Genomic DNA, 12,561 nt, shown 5'->3' on the forward strand with positions numbered 1-12,561 from the left:
AAAAAAAAGAAAAGACAATCAGAACCAAGCAAAACTGACAGTATATTGTCCACCTTTGTCCCAAGGTTTCTGCTGCATTTTTCCGTGGTGTTTCTGCTCCCCCCGCTTGGTCTTGCTGTTTAGTCTCGCCCAGGATGTCGGCTCTGTGCCAGGCCCTGCAGATTCAAAAGTACACAATTTTTTACTTTAGCTCCAAGTACCGCTAGCTATAAGCCTTCAAACTTTTAAAATATTTCTATCTCTGTGATTCTGAGTTTTGGAGCTCTGCCCTGGATCTGCTTTGCCTGGTGTTCTGTGTTATTGCTGACAGCAAACTTTATTGCACCTCCACCCTAGCCACCATCTGATACCTGGTCTTGAATAATGACCACCACAGTTAGGTTTCTAGAAAAGGTGAGCAACTAAGACAAGAAGTCCCTAAAACAATGCTTGTCAATTAGAGAAAAAAAAAGAGCGTACTTCGGGTAAATCATTGTTCCCTTTGAGTGTTGTTTCCGATTCCTATATTTAAAGTTTCTACTCCAAGTTGTGGCTTATTGTTGTATTAGTTTTTGTTCCTGTTAGGCGTCAAGTCAGCTCTGACTCCTAGCTGCAATGGAATGAAACACCCTGGAGGTTCAATTGTGTGTGGATCACCCTGTGTTGGGAATCTTCTAGGTGACAGCTAACAACCAATTTTACCCAACAAATCTGATAGACTTCTGCCTAAGGAGCAGATAGTTCTTGGCTTGCTTACGGAGACACAGAGTTTATGAAATAATTTGATATTGTCTATTTTAGGTAATAAAGTTACGGCTGACTGGAGTTTGCTGTGAGCACAAGGTGTCAAATTTTGAATATATTCAAGTAGATTGCTGCGTGCTTAAATGAAAATTATAGAATATTGGACTCAGGTGAAATTGACATTGCTATTTTTATTTGTAAACTATCCAAAGTAAAAATGATTACTTAGATATAAGTATATACGTTAACTTTAAAGAAGTTTAAAAATGTGGGACCAGTGGTAGGGACCTTCAGTCCCAGTTTGCTCAGGATGTTGTTATGAAGTTCCGTTGAGTCGGTTCCAATTCATAGCAACCCTGTATAGGGTTTCCAAGGAGTGGCTAGTTGGTTTGAACTGCTGACCTTGTGGTTAGCATTCCAGTGCTTACCATACAGTGCCATACCAGGACCCTTTCCTCAGGAGTTTGTAGTTTTTATAAACAATTTAAAATATCATTTGTAGTTTATATTTGTCCTAATGTGATTATTAATCAAAACTCCATTGCTGTTGCGTTGATTCCAAGTCATAATGACCTACAGGACAGAGTAGAACTACCCCAAGTTCAGAGGCTGTAAATCTTTAGGGAAGCAGACCTCTGGGAGTGCCTGATGGATTCTAACTACTGAGCTTACGGTTAGCAGCCTAATACTTAGCCCACTGTGCCACGAGAGCACCTTATAAGTATTAGAAGTCCCTACTTTTGAGAACAAAATCTCCCAGTGCAGATGATAAATTTGGCCACTTTACACATTGATCAAGAAACAGCTCATTACAATTGTAGTATGAGAGGTTTTTTAAGATGAAGTCAATACTTTGATAAACCTGATGGAAATATTTTTGCTTTAGAGAAAGATGCAATTTTTTTTAGTGGAGTTTTAAAATTAAACACACACTGGCATTAACTTGTGACTCTGAATGCATTCTGCTGATCCCTAACCCTCCAGACTGCCCCTGGTACTTCCCTACCCATGTCCTAAAGAATCTTCTAAGGTCTTTTGTTTTTGTACCTGGATTTTTGTTTCATACAGTATCTTCCACGGAGAGAAAGCCAGGCTCCCAAGAAGGGTAGCAACTACCAAACCTCGGGGCAAAACCAACACAATGGACTGAGTATATGTTATTAGTTGAAAGTCTTGATATCTGAGGTGACTATATTTTTGAGAATTGCTATGCATAGGAGTCCTGATATAGCACTGTAGGATAAGCACTGGACTGCAAGATTGGCTTGAATCACAAAGTCTGTGATTCAAACTCACCAGTTGCTCTCGGAAACTCCAACCAACTTGATGGCACTCAACAAGAACAATATGTACAGGCTGGTGGTGTGAGCCCACCAGCCACCCCATGGGATAAAGATGAGCTTTCTGCTCCCACAAAGATTTACAGCCTTGGATTCCAAGGAAAGTCTAAACAATGAAGTACTAAAAGTAATGGGCATATTTCCAGAAATGTAGCATATTGTTTAGGGTTCTTGGATGGTGCTAACAGTTAACATGTTTGGGTGCGAACCAAGAGGTTAGGTTTGAGTTTATCCAGAGGAGCATTGGAAGAAAGATCTGGTGACATACTTCTGAAGCATCAGTCACTATAAACCTTATGAAGTTCAGGAAAGGTGACCTAACAGAATGTGGGAATCATAGAACAATATCACATGCAATTAAAATTTTGCTAAAGATAATTTCACATGCAATTAAAATTTTGCTAAAGATAATTTTTAAATGATTACAGCAGTATATTGATAGGGAGCTGCCAGAAATTCAAACCAATTTAGAAGAGGACTTGGAATGAGAGATCACACTCCTGATGTCAGATGATTTTGGCTGAAGACAGAGAATGCCAGAAAGATGTTTACTTGTGCTTTATTGACTATGCAAAGGCTTTTGACTGTGTGGATCATGAAAAACTATGGATAACCTTGTGAAGAATGGTTATTCCAGAACGTTGAATTGTGCTCATGAAGAACCTGTACATAGACCAGGAGTCCGTTGTTTAAGTAGAACAGGGGTGGAGAACACTTTTCTGCCAAGGGTCATTTGGATATTTATAACATCATATGCCGGCATACAAAATTATCAACTTAAAAATTAGCCTGCTAAGGAGCTCTGGTAGCGTAGTGGTTTCGAATCGGGCTGCGAACCACAAGGTCAGCAGTTCGAAACTACCAGCTGTTCCACGGGAGAAAGATGAGGCTTTCTGCTCCCGTAAAGATTTATAGCCTCGGAAACCTTGTACAAGGTCACTATGAGTCGGAACCGACTCCACGGCACGTAACAGCAATATTTGGATGACTGGAACTGTGGTTGCCTTGGCAGGGCCAGACCAAATGATTTTGTGGTACTTGTACGGCTCTTAAGGAGCTCTGGTAGCCTAGTGGTTACGAATTGGTCTGTGAACCGCAAGGTCAGCAGTTCGAAACTACCAGCTGTTCCGTGGGAGAAAGATGAGGCTTTCTGCTCCCGTAAAGATTTACAGCCTCAGAAACCCTGTACAGGATCGCTCTGAGTCAGAACGGACTCCACTGCACATAACCAACCACCCAATGCAGCTCTTGGGCCAGACTTTCCCTACCTCTCGAGTAGAACAAGGAGATGCTAAATGGTTTAAAATCAGGAAAGGTGTGAATCAAGGATATCCTTTCACTATACTTAACCAATTTGTATTTTGAGCAAATAATCCAAGAAACTGGATACTATGAAGCTGAACTTGGCATCAGAATTGGAGGACGACTCATTTGCAATCTGTGGTATGCAGACGATACAAGCTTCCTTGTTGGACGTGGAGAAGACTTAAAATATGCACTGATGAAAATCAAAGACTATAATCTTCAGTATGGGCTGAACCTCGATGTAAAGGAAACAAAACTCCTCACAAGTGAACCGATAAATAACATTATGATAAATGGAGAAAAGTTTGAAATTGTCTAAAACTTCATTTTGCTTGGATTCACAATCAACACTCATGGAAGCAGCAGTCAAGAAATCAAAAAACATATTGCATTAGGCAAGTCTGCTGCACAAGAGCAAAGATATCAATTTGAGCACTAAGACGTGCCTGACCTAAGCCATGGTATTTTCAATTGCCTCATATGTATGTGAAAATTGGCCAATGAATAAAGAAGACCATGGGAAAATCGATGCATTTGAATTCTGGTGTTGGAGAATAATACTAAAAGTACCATGGACTGTCAGAACAACAAATGAATCTGTCTTGGAAGAAGTATAACCAGAATGCTCCTGAGAAACCAGGAGGCTAGACTTCTCTTAAACACTGGACATGTTATCAGGAGATAACATTATGCTTAGAGAAGGACATTATGCTTGGTAAAGTGGAGAATCAGTGAAAAAAGAGGAAAATCCCTAAGGAGATGGATTGATACAGTAGCAGCAGCAATGGACTCAAACATTAACATTTGTGAGGATAGTGCAGGACCCGCATTGTTTCCTTCTGTTGTGTATAGGGTTTCGATGAATCAGAATTGCTTCAGTGGCACCTAACAACAACAACATCTTGTTAAAATGTAGATTATGGTTCAGTCTCACTGGGGTGGAAAGGCAAATTCACAGCAAGGGGTTCAACTGGGACAAACCGATTTGAAAGTCCTGCTTCAAATCTCTGTTGTAATGGGAAGTCCAGCCTGCAACTGAAATGCAGTCCCAGAGGCATAGACCATATATGTGTGTGTGTTTATGTGTGTATAAAACTGTAGAGTAAGAATCACCTAGACAGCAATTAATAGCAACATGTTGTTTGCTTACTGTTTAGTGCCAATGAGCGACCCTGTATATGGTTTCTGAGGAGCGGCTGATGGATTTGAACCACCAACCTTACAGTTCAAACTGATCTTGAAGTCTAGTACTTATCCTACAGTACCACACCAGGACTCCATATGTATAGTGTGACCCTGTATAGGGTTCCCAAGGAGTGGCTGGTGGGTTTGAGCCCACTGACTTTAAGGTTAGCGGTCCAGTGCTTGCTTATCTTATAGCTCCATACCAGGACACATACACACTGGCATGGGCACCAGCTCCCTGCCCTAACACGTTACAACAGAAGGATCACATTGATAGTCACAATGCCGTTGAGAAAACAAGGCCCCACCCCCAGCCTGGGAGTGGTACAGACCCTGAAGGATGGAGTGCCCATGTGAGAAACTGGGTAATTCCCTAGATGTAGGCTCAGTCACCCTGGAAACCTAACCATTTTCTAATTGTACTCTGTATGCCCCTTTCAGAAACTGGACAAGCAAAGGCTTTCAAAAGAAGAAAAAACATGCATCACAAATCCTGGAAGCCTGAAGTTAGGCAGAATACTCTGTCACACCATTTTACTTTCAGTTTCTTAGATTCTGAAGTTCTTTATTAAGAATTAGGTCCCAGATGTAACACTAGATTGACTAACTCAATCCTGGATCATGGTGTGCATGGCCCCAAGCCTGAAGGGCACATGGAACAGTCCCTGTCTACTAGTCCCACCCTATGCACCTGAAGGCCTGAGCTAGAGGCTTCAGAACTACTTAAGGGCAGTAACTCATGCCGAAGGGTTTAGGAAAGAAGTGCCTTGGAATCAATTTCTACTCATAGTGACCCTCTATTGGGTGTTTGAGCCCACTGACCTTAAGATTAGCAGTCCAGTGCTTATCTTATAGCACCACACCAAAACACACACACACTGGCATCAGCACGTCCAGGGACGATGACACTGAAGATAACTTCTGGGCTGACTCAAGTCATTATCAAATACACTGAATTTAAAAATAATGAACTCTCAGGTATCTCCCAGTGCCTTCCCAGGACATGCAGGCCAATCCAACAATAAACAACGTAACCCAACCCAAAACAACCCAAATACTCAGTCATCAAGTAGATTCCAACTCCCAACAACCCTAGGTAGGTTTCTGAGACTATAAATCTCTATGAGAGGAATCAGCCTCATCTTTCTCCCATGGAGTGGCTTGTGGGTTTGAATTGCCAGCCTTTTGATTGGCAGATGAGCACCTTAACCACAGCATCACCAGGGTTCCTTTAACAGCCCTATGTGATCCCAAAGTGCCTGTAGGACTCCCCCCTCCCCCCTCCCAAGAAAACTCAAGAGTCCAAGATCCTTGTAAACCTCACAACCAGTGGTTTTTTGACTGAGCAGGCATCTGAATCGCCTGGTTGGGGCCAGGCGCGTCTTAAAATAGTGATTAGAAAGCAGTGAGTTTCTGTATATGGTGGTGGGACATTTGGCAGCAATATGACTGATGGTTGTAAAATATGATTCATGTAACTTATATCACTAAAAGTTACATCTAAATGCTGAAATTGCTGGTGGTATATATAACAACAACAATAAAATCTCAAAGACTACTAGGTCCTACCAACAGTTTTTGATTCAGTAGGTGTTATGGGGGCTGAGAAACTGCAACTCTAACAAGTTAATTACTATGGACTATTGGTGCTACAGACTAATGTACTAGACTTCAAGGTTGTTTTGAACTGCAAGATCAGTGGTTCAAGCTCACCAGCTTCTCCTCGGAAACCCTACTATACAAGGTCTCTATGAGTTGGAGCCGACTCAACAGCACTTAACAACAACAACCCAAGATATACTGAATCAAAATCTATAGGTGATTCTTCTTTTTTTTTTCCAAATTTTTTATTGTGAATTGGGTGAAAGTTTACAGACAAGATCATCAGCGCTGCATTCAGCAAACCACGCACCTTGTTTCATCTCAATGATTGTAACTCCCTCCCTGTCTATAGGTAATTCTTATAGATCTCCAGATTCTTATAAATTCCTATAACAGGAACCACCTGGGTATCTTGTTAAATGGTAGGTTTTGATTCAGTAAATCTGTAATGGGAATGAAAATTCTCATCAAGGGGTTGAACCAGAATTCAAAGCCCAGGTTCCAATGGATTCTACAGTGATGGTTCTCAAACTCAGCAGCACGTTGCAATCACCTATGGGAAGATTTACAAACACTGATGCCTGGTCCCACCCCTAGAGCTCTGACTGAGTTTTGGGGTGTGACTCTGGCAGCAGGGAATTTTAACACTTTCCCTGAAAGAATTTAAATGAACCTAACCAACTTGAGACAATGGAACAAGATCCTCTGCATTTAAATACGCTAAATCATTATAATGATCCTGAATGACACTAAGATTTCTCAGTGTAACAAATAATCTCCAATTGACCTTAAAGGACCCCAAAATATTTTACACAACTCATAGGGACCATAAACTAAAAGAAATCTAAAAGACTATGACAGAGGCGGGGCTTGATGGCAGATATGGTAGAGGTGCAGTGAAGTTCACAGTCAGCAATAACATAGAATACCAGGTGAAGTTGATTCAGGGCAGAGCTCCAAAACTCGGAACCACATAGGTAGGAATATTTTTAAAGTTTGAAGGCTTATAGCTAGCGGAACTTTAGCGGAAGTAAGAAATTGTGTACTTTTGAATCTGCTGGGCTTGACGGGCCGGAGGTGACAACTTGGACAAGACCAAACAGCAAGACCAAGTGGGGGAACAGACCTACCATGGAATAATGCTGCGGGAACCTCGGGGCAAAGGTGGACAATAACTTTGTCGATTTTGCTTTGTTCTAATTTTCTTTTTTTTTTCCTTTGGTATCTGTTCATTGCCCCCCCACTGTTTGCACACCTCCAGAATAGACCATGTGTTAGGCCATAAAACAAACCTCTATAAATTTACAAATATCAAAATACTACAAAGCATCTTCTCAGACCACAGTGCTATAAAATTAGAAATCAACAATAGGAAGATCAAAGAAATAAAGTCAAATACATGGAAACTGAATAACACCTTGCTGAAAAGTGACTGGGTAGTAGAAGAAATTAAACAAAGTTCCTAGAAACAAATGAGAATGAACACACAACATACCAAAATCTTTGGGACACGGCAAAAGCAGTGCTGAGAGGACAATTTATTGCAATAAACTCACAGATCCAAAAAGAAGACAGAACCAAAATTAACACATTAACACAGCATCTACATCAATTAGAAACAGACCAACAGAGGGAACACACAGCCATCAAAAGAAAAATAATAAAGATTAGAACAGAAATAAATGAGCCAACTCCATGGCATGTAACAACAATTTTGGACACATTATCAGGAGGGTCCAGTCCCTGGAGCAGGGCATCATGCTTGGTAAAGTGGAGAATCAGCAAAAAAGAGGAAGACTCCTAACAAGATGGAATGACGCAGTGGCACAAACAATGGGCTCTAACATACCAATTGTGAGGCTTGCACAGGACCATTCTGTTCCATTCTGTTGCGCATAGGGTTGCTTTGAAGTAGGAACTGACTCTTCAGCACCTAACAACAACAACAACAACAAGCTACTCTAGTCTTTGCAACTCCCAGGAAATGACTGGGTTGTTGTTGTTGTTTAGTGCGTCAAGCCTACTCTGACTCTTAACAACCCTACACACAACAGAAAGAGCTATTGCCTTGTCCTGCATACTTGTTATGTTTGAACCTATTGTTGTAGCTACTGTGTGAGTCCATCTCATTGGGGACTTTCTTGTTTATCTCTAATCTTCTCCTTTATCAAGCATGACGTCCTTTTCGAGGGACTGTTCCTCCTGATAACATGTCCAAAGTACATGAAATGAAATCTTATCTACATGCTGCAAGTTGTTAATGAGCCTTCTTCCTCCAATCCTGATGCCACATTCTTCTTCATATAGTCAAGCTTCTCAGGTGGTTTGTTTAGCATACAGATTGAATGTTGTTGTTGTTAAGTGCCGTTGAGTCGGTTTCGACCCATAGCGACTCTATATAGGGTTTCCAAGGGGCAACTGGTGAGCTTGAACCACCGACCTTGTAGTTCAAACGGCTTTGCAGTCTGGCGCATTAACCCACAGCACCAAGTATCATGAAAGGCTACAATCCTGACACACATCTTTCCTGATTTTAAAACACACAGTATCCACTTGCTCTGTTTTAACGACTGTTTCTTGGTCTATGTGCAGGTTCCTCCTTAGCACAGTTTTATGTTTGGAATACCTATTCTTTTGTGTGTGTTTTTTTTTCTTTTCTTTATTTTTTTTCTTAAACGTTTTATTGTGAATTATGTGATAGTTTACATGGGAGAACATTAGTTTTACATTCATTCTATCATATATCGTCTCATTGCCATGGTTACAATCCCCTCCATGAAATCCTTCCCCCGTACCCCCCAGGTCTTCAGCACACAGTCCCTCTCTGGATCCAAAGTCTCCAGCTGCTCCATCGCTCCACATCATCATCTCTGCCTCCATTTCAGGCATCACTGCTTCTCTGGGTAGGGTCCTGCTCTCTGCTGTTCTCCCTTGATGGCCCTAGGGACCTCCGTTTCTGTGTTTGATACATTTTGTAATCATTTTTCTGAATTGCTTCTCAGGCATTTGCAAAGCCTGCCCATCTTCCAGTATGGAGCGTAGGCCTACTTCCAGCTCATTTGCCTCAGTTACTTTATCTCGTTTCCGGACATGTGCTGATATGGTCATCTGCTTCTCTTTTTTGGGCATATTTAGGAGTTATCTGTGGCCTTAATACTTAGATGGGTGTGTATTTTGGTATTTTTTATGCTTTCTGATAGCCTCCAGGTAGATGTGATCAGGAGATGGGCTTCCCTTTTCACTGTTCTTCCTGAGAAATTTCAAGAAGCCACTGTTGATCATTGTGATGTAACTCAGGATTTAATTTTCCACTTGTTTCCTTTGTAGTCTGTCTGTTCCTCTCCACAATCCCTGTTCAGGCCTTTTTCCTAGTGATAAACAGTTCAGGGGCAGCTGTGGCTGTTTTGTTTTGCTGTTTGGTTTTAAGTGGAAACTGTCACTTTAAATTTCGAGAAGATCTGTGCCTATATGTAGTAGAACCCTCCAGGGGTGGGGGTGGGGTGTTCACTTGCTCAGGCACCTCCTCTAATCACCAGAATGGAGGTGCTCAGACAGCGAGAGACCAACTAACAGATACAAAAAAAAAAAAAATGTGTCCATACTTTTATCTCCGTGATTCTGTCAGGCGTTTGTGGTTACTCTGATCCTTCCCCCACTTGTTCTCACCCAAGGTGGTGACTCTGGGAGTAGCTGAGTGTCTTGAATTAGAAGGCAATGGATTTCTTGCTTCTGCTACAAGTTCCCCTAACTGTAAGCCTTCCAACCTTCTGAATATTCCTGTATATGTGGTTCAGAGTTCTGGGACCATCCCCTGAGCCTGCTTGGTTCGATACTCTGTGTTGTTGCTGATGGAGCTCCTCACGGCACTTCTACCCGATCTACCATCTTGTTTGTTCTCCCCCCTTGTAGCAAAACTTTTTGACTTACCCTTGTATTACATTTCCTGGGTTTGTTATAACAAGTTATTACCTATTGATGACTTAAAACCACAGAATTTTTTTCTTTCACAGTTTTGGAGACCAGAATTGCTAAGTGAGTATCATTGAGTTGAAATCAAGTTGCCTACATTACTCCCTCCAGAGGCTCTAGGGGAGAATCTGTTTCTTGCCTTGCAAATTAAAGGTATTTCTTGAACATCAGCTGAAAGACAACCCTAACCATAAGAATCTGAACCAAGCTGCTTCCTATGAGGCAGAGGAGAAATATACCCCCATTCACCAACTTCTTCACCATTTTTGAGACCAATTGTTCTTCCTATGGCACTTATTCTCTGTTGGGTTCCATAATTCATTGGAACGGATCACAGGAAACTCGTGGAAAGAACATAGCTGCAGTAACAACTTAAATAGTTGAAAAACATATTGACAAAGGATATAAACAGAAACAAAGATATGCAAAGGATGAAGTTTGGGAGGGTTTCTAAAATGGGGCCTCAGTGTCTAAAAGGAAACCTGTTTACCTTTCCTGAAAATCAGTGTTCATTCTCACCCATAAGGAAACATTCACCTAGGAAACTCCATGATGTCACCTGGAAGGCTTGGCTATCAGCCATTCCAAGTTAGTGTTCCATCTTTGCACTCTGCTTCTTTCATTTGGATCTGATCCTGTCTCTGTGCTTTTTTCTGGACCTGCTACTTGGCTCAGCCTCTTCTGGTACCATTGCAGCCACTGCCTCCTTTGAATCACAGGTTTATTCAGTCTGGGAGGTTCACAGCGTAGGGTCCTGTGCCCAAGGATGAGTTCCTATTCGGGCTCTCCTCCATTCAGAAGCCCCATCTGAGCCTCCTTTTTATGTTTTTTATCAGTCACCTGGCCCACCAATCAATCCCAGTGTAGGTCAACGACTGGGTGGAGTTTGGGAACCAGGACAAAAGGCCAAGTCACTTATTATTATTATTATTTTTAACAAAGTGAGTCCACATTGTTGGTTCCTCATCCAGCTTCTGGTTGCTACCTTCATTCATTGACTCATGGCTGCATCACTGTAGTTGCTGATCACACTGCCTTCTCCTCTCTCTTGTAAGGATATCTGTGGTTGCATTTAGGGTCCACATGGATAATTAGGAAAATCTCCCCATCTCAAGATTCCTACCTTAATCACATTTGCAAAGACTCCTTTCCCATGCAAGGTAACATCTATATGTCTTGGAGATTAGGTCGTGGTATTTTGGGGGTACTTTTTTTTTTTTCAGTCTACCACACTGGAAAGAGCTCAACTAGTTTGAAAAAAAAATGAAGTTGGACTAAAAGGAATGCCATCAATCAGGTGGGTGGTCTTGGTTAATAGACTTGAAAATGCATAACACGATAAGGCTGGGACATTGTGCAGTCATGAGAAAAAAAGGCAACTGAAATATGCCCACAGCACGGCTGACTCCAGGTCCCAGCTCTTTGCAACCCACATTCCCAGTGGTCATTCTCCGTTTCTAAACCATCTCAATGCTGCTATATAATTGTGGGTAATTCTCTAAGCAGTTAGTAAACTGATTCAGCTTTGGTTCATTTCCCCTGCCATTCATTAACACTGGCAACAGTTAAGATTCCAAACATAGAAAGACAAGAAAGAGAGTGTTTTCATCTTTGGAAAGACAGCATGTTCCAGCGGGAAGAGTCAATTGGTAATTTAGAAGGCCAAGCCCTACTCTGTGTAAGCTTTAATGACATGCTGAAGTTTCCCTTCCATTTTCTTGCTCCCCACCCAAGTGATTTGTTCCAACTTGTCTCGCCTTGGGTGAAGTTACCTCCGTTCTCCGATGGGGATGGGTGACCCCATCTCAGATACTCAACTTGACTATTTCTATTTTTCTTTACTCACTTTGCAGTTGTGCTCCTGGGACTCATTTTGAGGAGTGGAGTATGTCTTGGTACCTACTTGCTGAACACTCCAAGCCTCGAGGTCCTTCCAGTGACGCTAGATCTTCCTGGCTTTCCAGGCTCTGCTCATTCCCGGCTGTCTTTTCAACCTGTGGCCATAATAGCCTCCCTGGACAACTTGGTCCCCATTACCCACCTGCTTCCCAGGCTGTTTCTTTCATCAGCCCAGGTAGCCCTTCTTCCTCAGACTCTGTTGGGAGCTGGCCCTAGGGCTCATCGTGTTGGAGAGTTCTATATTTCCTTCATGGCTTCCAACTGCACTTACAATGAACTTAAAACTACACTCTTCAAAACCCTCATCATTCATCACTGCCCCTGGCTATCTCTTCAACTTCATCCCACACACCCTCCCTCCTGCTCCCTTTGCTCACATCTGCCTCCCCACACCCTCAACCAGCTTTGACCTTCTGAACACACATCTCTGTCTTCTTGCAGTATTTTGGCAGGAATCTTACATGGCTAACTCATTTTAACTCGTTCTCATTTTTCAGAAGCACAAATGTCTCTTCTTCAGAGAGGCCATCCAGATTAC

Source organism: Chrysochloris asiatica, unplaced genomic scaffold (genome assembly GCF_000296735.1).
Source record: "Chrysochloris asiatica unplaced genomic scaffold, ChrAsi1.0 scaffold00141, whole genome shotgun sequence".
Taxonomy (NCBI): Eukaryota; Metazoa; Chordata; class Mammalia; order Afrosoricida; family Chrysochloridae; genus Chrysochloris; species Chrysochloris asiatica.